Genomic DNA, 8,162 nt, shown 5'->3' with positions numbered 1-8,162 from the left:
AGTATTTGGGGAATCTGCTACTATTTTGATTACTCATTTACGCAAATTAGACTGTATTTGAGAATCATTTCTATTATTTTGCTTTATGTTCACATGAATTATTGTAGAATCACCATTATTAACTTTTTTATGTTTGAGTGACTCAAAAAATCAGTTCATTCAATTGAAACCTTCTGGCGTCGTCTGCATCAGTTATGCAGGAGAATATAATCATTTTTCATTATTAACATTATTTTGCTTTATTACGACTTGTTTTTGCTTAAAAGTTCGTATTTTCATACCTACGCACGGAAGGATCACATGTTACAACAATTTACGCAACGAGTGTTGCTGCGGGGTGCAAGCAGAGCTCTCTATTTGCAGCATCGTTCCAGAGTGGATCGGGATCCTTTGGTTTAGAGCCGAGTGGAGGGTCTCAACCAGAGGCTTCGTCGACTCTGTGACGGTCTTGGCTGCAGATTTCTAGACTTGCGCTATTGGGTGGGAAATTGTAGGACGCCCCTAGATAGGTCAGGGGTGCACTACACAAAAGAAGCGGCTACTCGGGTAGCAGAGTACTTGTGGCGTGCACATGGTGGCTTTTTAGGCAAGGCAGTAGTGCGAGATGCCCTGATGAACACTCACCAGTCGACGTGCAGGCAGGGAAATCAGGAAGCGCTCAGTATAAAGACACTTCAGCTATCAAGATATTAGCTGTAAATTTTCAGAGTGTTCGGAATAAAGTTCCTGAATTTACTGCCCTCCAGGAAGCGTGTGGCGCGCAAATAACTCTCTAGACTGAGGCCTGGTTGAACCCTGAGATAGGAAGTTCTGAAATATTTAGTGAGGGTTGGAACATGTATCGGAAAAACAGATTAGACACCGTAGGAGGTGGTGTCTTCATTGCAGTTGACAAAAATATTGTGTCTACTGAGGTCGAAGTACAGTGTGGTTGTGAAGTTATCTGGACACGTTTAACAGAGTTAAGGGAAATAAAGTTAATTGTGGGGTGTTATTACGGGCCAACAGGTTCCACCGTGACAGTTCTAGAATCATTCAAAGGGAGTCTACATTCTGTATCGCAGAAGTACCCGGATCATGCTATATTAGTCGGAGGCGACTTCAACGAACAGACCAGACCCCATCGACGGTGTCAGTGTTGAGGCAGGGGTTAGTGATCATGATGTTGTCATTACGACTATGGTTACGAAAGTTAAAAAGTAGGTCAAGAAGGCTATGAGAGTATTCTTCCTAGAAAGAGCAGATAAGCAGTTATTAGCATCCCACTTAGTAAATGAATCGACTTCATTTACTTCCGGTACGATGAACGTGGAAGAATTATGGGCAAATTTTAAACACATTGTAAATCACTCATTAGACAAGTATGTGCCGAAAACGTGGGTTACGGACGGAAAAGACCCAGCGTGGTTTAACAGCGCAAGTCGGAGAATGCTCAGGAAGCAAAGGCAGTTGCACTCGCGGTACAAGAAAGATCGGGAGAATGAGGACAGGCAAAAGTTAGTAGAGATTCGTGCTGCTGTAAAAAGAGTAATGCGCGTAGGCATTCAACCACTACCACCGTCATACCTTAGCCAAAGATCTTGCTGAAAACCCAAGGAAATACTGGTTTTACGTAAAATCGGTAAGCGGGTCGAAGAATCAGTCTGGCCTGGCAACGGAAGACAGCAAAACGAAAGCTGAAATTTTAAATTTAGCATTTGAGAAACCTTTCGCGCAGGAGGATCGTACAATCATACCGCCGTTTGAGTCTCGTACAGATTCCCGTATGGAGGACATAGTGATAGACATCCCTGGGGTTGTGAAGCAGCTGAATGGATTGAAAATAAATAAATCGCCAGGTCCTGATGGGATTCCAATTCGGTTTTACAGAGAGTACTCTACTGCATTGGCTCCTTACTTAGCTTGCATTTATCGCGAATCTCTTGCCCAACGTAAAGTCCCGAGCGAATGTAAAAAAGCGCAGGTGACGCCTGTATATAAGAAGGGTAGAAGGACGGATCCTCAAAATTACAGACCAATATCCTTAACATCGGTTTGTTGCAGGATTCTCGAACATATTCTCTGTTCGAATATAATGAATTTCCTTGAAACAGAGAAGTTGCTGTCCATGCATCAGCACGGCTTTAGAAAGCATCGCTCCTGCGAAACGCAACTCGCCCTTTTTTCACATGATATCTTGCGAACCATGGATGAAGGGTAACAGACGGATGCCATATTCCTTGACTTCCGGAAAGCGTTTGACTCGGTGCCCCACTGCACACTCCTAACCAAGGTACGAGCATATGGGATTGGTTCCCAAGTATGTGAGTGGCTCGAAGACTTCTTAAGTAATAGAACCCAGTACGTTGTCGTCGATGGTGAGTGTTCATCGGAGGCGAGGGTATCATCTGGAGTGCCCCAGGGAAGTGTGGTAGGTCCGCTGTTGTTTTCTATCTACATAAATGATCTTTTGTATAGGGTGGATAGCAATGTGCGGCTGTTTGCTGATGATGCTGTGGTGTACGGGAAGGTGTCGTCGTTGAGTGACTGTAGGCGGATACAAGATGACTTGGACAGGATTTGTGATTGGTGTACAGAATGGCAGCTAACTCTAAATATAGATAAATGTAAATTAATGCAGATGAATAGGAAAAAGAATCCAGTAATGTCTGAATACTCCATTAGTAGTGTAGCGCTTGACACAGTCACGTCGATTAAATATTTGGACGTAACATTGCAGAGCTATATGAAGTGGGACATGCATGTAATGGCAGTTGTGGAGAAGGCGAATAGTCGTCTTCGGTTCATTGGTAGAATTTTGGGAAGATGTGGTTCATCTGTAAAGGAGATCGCTTATAAAACACTACTACGACCTATTCTTGAGTGCTGCTCGAGCGTTTGGGATCCCTATCAGGTCGGATTGAGGGAGGACATAGAAGCAATTCAGAGGCGGGCTGCTAGATTTGTTACTGGTAAGTTTGATCATCACGCGAGTGCTACGGAAATGCTTCAGGAATTCGGGTGGGAGTCTCTAGAGGAAAGGAGGCGTTCATTTCGTGAATCGCTACTTAGGAAATTTAGAGAACCAGCATTTGAGGCGGACTGCAGTACAATTTTACTGCCGCATACTTACATTTCGCGGAAAGACCACAAAGATAAGATAAGAGAGATTAGGGCTCGTACAGAAGCATATAGGCAGTCCTTTTTCCCTCGTTCTGTTTGGGAGTGGAACAGGGAGAAAAGATGCTAGTTGTGGTACGAGGTGCCCTCCGCCACGCACCGTATGATGGATTGCGGAGCATGTATGTAGATGTAGATGTAGATGTATATGCTAGGCAAGGAAGCAGACATGATCGACTCGAAGCTTTGCGTATATCGAGCCATAATTCTAAGTAGAGCTACGTGACGCCAAGCTGTGTCTAATGTTTAATCTCACCTCAGGGATTGTATTTTAGCAAAAAGTATTACACTACTGGCCATTAAAATTGCTACACCACGAAGATGACGTGCTACCGACTCGAAATTTAACTGACAGGAAGAAGATGCTGTGATATGCAAATGATTGGCTTTTCAGAGCATTCACACAAGGTTGGCTCCGGTGGCGACACCTACAACGTGCTGACATGAGGAAAGTTTCCAACCGATTTCTCATACACAAACAGCAGTTGACCGGCGTTGCCTGGTGAAACGTTGCTGTGATGCCTCGTGTAAGAAGGAGAAATGCGTACCATCACGTTTCCGACTTGACGGATTGTAGCCTATCGCGATTGCGGTTTATCGTATCGCGACATTGCTGCTCGCGTTGGTCGAGATCAATGACTGAGCAGAATATGGAACCGGTGGGTTCAGGAGGGTAATACGGAACGCCGTGCTGCAACCCAACGGCCTCGTATCACTAGCAGTCGAGATGACAGGCATCTTATACGCGTGGCTGTAACGGATCGAGCAGCCACGTCTCGATCCTTGAGTCAACAGATGGGGACGTTTGCAAGACAACAACCATCTGCACGAACAGTTCGACGACATTTGCACCAGCATGGACTATCAGCTCGAAGACAATGGCTGCGGTTACCCTTGACGCTGCATCACAGACAGGAACGCCTGCGATTGTGTACTTCATGACGAACATGGGTGCACAAATGACAAAACGTCATTTTTTCGGATGAATCCGGGTTCTGTTTACAGCATCATGATGGTCGCATCCGCGTTTGGGGACATCACGGTGAACGCACATTGGAGGCGTGTAGCCGGCCGCGGTGGTCTCGCGGTTCTAGGCGCGCAGTCCGGAACCGTGCGACTGCTACGGTCGCAGGTTCGAATCCTGCCTCGGGCATGGATGTGTGTGATGTCCTTAGGTTAGTTAGGTTTAAGTAGTTCTAAGTTCTAGGGGACTGATGACCACAGCAGTTGAGTCCCATAGTGCTCAGAGCCATTTGAACCATTTTTTGGAGGCGTGTATTCGTCATCGCCATACTGGCGTATCACCCAGCGTGATGGTATGAGGTGCCACTGGTTACACGTCTCGGTCACCTCTTGTTCGCATTGACGGCACTTTGAACAGTGGACGTTACATTTCAGATGTGTTACGACCCGTGGCTCTACCCTTCATTCGATCCCTGCGAAACCCAACATTTCAGCAGGATATTGCAGGACTGCATGTCGCAGTTCCTGTACGGGCCTTTCTGGATACAGAAAATGTTCGACTGCTGCCCTGGCCAGCACATTCTCCAGAGCTCTCACCAATTGCAAACGTCTGGTTAATGGTAGCCGAGCAACTGGCTCGTCACAATATGCCAGTTACTACTCTTGATGAACTGTGGTATCGTGTTGAAGCTGCATGGGCAGCTGTACCTGTACACGCCATCCAAGCTCTGTTTGACTCAATGCCCAGGCGTATGAAGGCCGTTATTACTGCCTGAGGTGGTTGTTCTGGGTACTGATTTCTCAGGATCTATGCACCCAAATTGCGTGAAAATGTAATCACATGTCCGTTCTAGTATAATATATTTGTCCAATGAATACCCGTTTATCATCTGCATTTCTTCTTGGTGTAGCTATTTTAATGGCCAGTTGTGTAATAGTGATAAGTCACGATGGCCAGACGAGGCTTTGAATGGCAGGTCTCTCAAATATGAATTCAGTGTCTTAAACGCTTAATCAGCTTGCTCGGTAGTTCTAATGCAGTGTAGCAGTTGGTCGTACACCAACTTAGAATGGACAAATAGCGGCACTCCACAAAAGGATATCTGGCCTTAACTGCACGGCGATGTCCAACTATATGTTTCCTGCCTCAGGATTTAAAGTTTACTGACAAATTGCGTACTGGTACAAGAGCAGTACGCCTGACGATCATGGTAGTGTAAAGATCCATAAGCAACATGGAACATGAACTATGTATAAATGGAGGAATTTGTTCGCCATTGTCCTGCGTATCTCACTTCGATTCTCGTCACATATTCGTCTTAAGAAAACTTTCTAAACGGTGGTAACATCGTGGAAGAAGACCAGCTTGTTATGACCGATACTGGAATGGCGAGATTTAAGGCGTGATGCAATTTCATATCTTTGTTGTGGTCGTAGGAGTATTGTGACAGACCAGAGATACAAAGATACAGTACTGCAACCACATGTACGTGTTTTAAGAAGTACAAATCTACCTCTATGTCTATGCTACGTCTATGCTACGTCTATGCTACAGAAGTCACATGTACTTCTTATACGACTATCACTTTCCCTCTTCCTGAACTATTCGTGCAATGCACAGGAGCCGGCCGTTGTAGCCGAGCGGCTCTAGGCGCTTCAGTCTAGAACCGCGCGACCGCTACGGTCGCAGGTTCGAATCCTGCCTAGGGTATGGATGTGTGTGATGTCCTTAGGTTAGTTAGGTTTAACTAGTTCTAAGTTCTAGGGGACTGATGACCTCAGATGTTAAGTCTCATAGTGCTCAGAGCCATTTGAACCATTTGAAGTGCACAGGAAGACGGACTGTTGGCAAGTATCCATAATAGCTACGGCAACCTAGGGGGTTACCACACCTTTCGGCATTTCCACGCAATTATACTACCGTAAACTCCGCTGCATCATCCAGCCGCAGCTGCTCTGCGCTTCTGTGATCACGGGACACAACTTACTGCGCCGCCGCTCCGGCTGACGCGGAACTCAGCACTGCGCGCGCCCCGAGGCTCGCCGATCTAGCACAAGCTGCGCGCGCCAGCGTCCTAGCGCGATTGCCAATTCTCCAAATTACGGACGCCATTAAAAGCCAACGCAGCAGCTCAGAGACACTTCGTCGCTCGCACTGTTTACTATCACTCTACGTTCTCTGTTTCCATACTTGGATTTGCTACTTAACTTGATTTCACTGTTGCCGTGCCCTATGTTATCTGCATTTTACGCTTGTGAGCGTTTCGTGCTCTACTTATGCTGTTCGGAATACAACTGTTTACCATTGTAATTTACAATGTCGAACAGTGCTGACGTGGACGTTGGATAAATATTTAATAGTCAATAGATGCAACGCAAATGATTTATTGACGTGTTTCGAATACACTCATCTTCAAAATATATGGAAGAGGTTACAAAAATCAAGAGTAGCACAGTGATGGTAACTAAAAGACGAACAAGAAAATTCAATAAAAAGTGCACGAAAAACACATACCAGCTGAGAGAAAATAACTTCATACGTGCTGTATTGGGTCATTCATGTGCACAGGTCACAATCGGAAACGTAACTGAGTATACAAGACATGACATCAAGCCCAAGATATCAAAGTGGCCAAAAGTTGACGCTAGTACATATCGTAGAGCCGAACGCATGAGAAAAATATAATTTAAAATACAAGGAAGACTTAAAAGAATAGTCGTACATATGATGAACGACAGAAACACAAATAAAATGTGGAAATACACCGAAAAGGTCATTGCTCATGTAATGTTGCTAAAACAATGTATGTAACTGAAAGTGCGAACAGTGGGGAAGAAGGACAATTTTTTTTTTACTACAGGGACCGTTACAATAAAGTAAAAAGCATAAACGTTATTTAAAAACAAAATTCTGTTATATGTACGATATGCAATAACAGTAAGACTAAAATGTGACATCATCATTATTACATGAAAATGACAATCTTTGTTTGGCATAGGCGCGTGTAAAGACACAGCAGTCTTAGAGACAAACACAACAATTTTATTTTTTATTGTAGCCTAAATATAGTACGAAGGAGCAAGGGCTCCACCAATCCATTAATCATCTAATGTGTCGTGGAAAGAAGTACATAGACAAAGTTCGCATATTACATTGTGCAAAAATATGGGAAAATAGACACGCCATAGGTGACGGCCGCTGAATAAAAACGAAACACTTTAACAACAGCAAAAGCTAAAAAATACTGTGTATGTCCACAAGTATCAGTAATGGTGACGTTGTACCGTAAAGTGCATGACAAAGCAGACAAACGTATTACAAAATATGACGAGACAGGAACAAACGAAACAGCACAACAAGTTGTAAAAATCACTAGTTACGCACAATTAATAAATACCAAAGTTAAAAAAGAGTAATGACCAACAATAACAGATCTAAAAGAACAAGACCCCACCTCAGAAAATTAATGAGACAGAAAGGGGAGGGGGGACGGCAGATTTTGAAAGGGGAGATAAAAGGAATGGGAATATCATGTAGAAGTATGCTTGGAAACCGTGGGGTAAATACTGGTAAATACCAAAAGCTAGCTAATGTTCATATAAGCAATTAAATGTACTGAAGAACCAGTCGCAGAACACCCCTCTTTGCTCGTTAACCACTTTAGACGGATTTTTAGATCGATGAATGTGGATTCATAGTACTTCAAGAATGTACAGATTCCCCCCTCAATATTCTTGAAGAACTGGAAATCCATATACATAGATCTAATAATCCTTCAGAAGTGATTCATAAGTATATTTGACGAACTGCTGATGGCTTAAATTGTCATTAGCTAGCTCTTGGTCTCTACCACACCATTATTGATACTTGTGCACGCAGACAGTGTTCTTTTTGTTTTTGCTGTTGTTCAAAAAAATGGCTCTGAGCACTATGGGACTTAACTGCTAAGGTCATCAGTCCCCTAGAACTTAGAACTACTTAAACCTAACTAACCTAAGCACATCACACACATCCATGCCCGAGGCAGGATTCGAACCTG

This window comes from Schistocerca nitens, chromosome 3, assembly GCF_023898315.1.
Source record: "Schistocerca nitens isolate TAMUIC-IGC-003100 chromosome 3, iqSchNite1.1, whole genome shotgun sequence".
NCBI lineage: Eukaryota > Metazoa > Arthropoda > Insecta > Orthoptera > Acrididae > Schistocerca > Schistocerca nitens.
The sequence above is the reverse complement of the archived record's forward strand: the minus strand, read 5'-3'. Positions refer to the sequence as shown.